We start from the raw sequence: 1,199 nt of genomic DNA, 5'->3' as shown, positions 1-1,199 counted from the left end.
CTAGATCAGGCTGCTTGGAAGCCAGACCCTCAGGCAGCACCTTTAAAGCTTATAAATACAGGATGGGGCTAAAATGGGTTTACAGTTTGAGTATGCAAAACCCAGAGTTTATTCTTATACTAGAGGCCCGGTGCACAAAATTCATGCATAGGTAGGGTCCCTAGGCCTGGCCGGCAATCAGGGCCAATCAGGTTTCCCGCCTCCCCGCCTCCTCCTTCCCTCAACGCCAGTGCGCCACCACCGCAAGGTTCCCCCCTTCTCTCACCACCTCCCCCTTCTCCCCTCACCTCCCCCTTCTCTCACCACCTGTGCTGCCATCGCAGTTCCCCCTCCCCCACCACTTCCCTGCCTCCCCACCTCCTCCTTCCCTCGCTCCCTCAGTGCCCTGCCGCCACAGCTGGTCGCCTGCCATGTTCCGTGCTGCCCCCTGGTGGTCAGCGCACATCATAGCAAGCGATCGAACTCCCATTCTCCCGGTCGAACTCCTGAGGGGACACTTTGCATTTTAGCCTTTTTTATATATAGATTATTATTTATTAATTATTGTTATTTTCCATATGAACAACTTAAATGTACTTTACCCCACCCTGTATATACAGTGTTGTGGGAACATAAGTGTATGTCCCACAGGCCATCAGAACGAGGTGATTTAGAAGTGTCCCCTGGGCAGCAGTTGCAAAAGTCAGGGTACCAGACAAGTGTATAAGCTCCTCTATAGGAGATACAAGAAACCTGGAATGAGGCAGAGGGATATCAGTATGATGGCGTCCACTGGCCTTCATCACTGGAGTGTACCTAAGTAGGCCCCTAGATGTGTGCAAAACCAGATGCCTGTCCTCAGGCCAAAGCTCCATGACAAGCAAACAGGCCTTTCACAGAAACACTGAGGGTGTGTTTCAGTGCGTCTGTGCCGTGCCTCGAGGGTGGTAGCCAGTCAAGAACTACTTGTTTGTTACTAGTCCCATAGGACCCAGAAATGCAAGCCCTGCTGGCCATGAAAGCAAGGCTCCCAAAGAATGTCCCCTGGTCACAGCTGTAAAAGTTGGAGTGCCATAGGAGGGTACAACTCCTTGTTGGTAGATACCAGGGAGCTGGAAAGAGGCGGAGGGAGAATGCAAAGATGGCACTCACCAGCCTCTGTCCCCGAAGAGGAGGACCCCATCAGACCTTTAGATGTGTGTTAAGGGCCTGCCCCCAGG

Source organism: Myotis lucifugus, unplaced genomic scaffold (genome assembly GCF_000147115.1).
Source record: "Myotis lucifugus unplaced genomic scaffold, Myoluc2.0 scaffold_23, whole genome shotgun sequence".
In the NCBI taxonomy this organism is placed as follows: Eukaryota; Metazoa; Chordata; class Mammalia; order Chiroptera; family Vespertilionidae; genus Myotis; species Myotis lucifugus.
The sequence above is the reverse complement of the archived record's forward strand: the minus strand, read 5'-3'. Positions refer to the sequence as shown.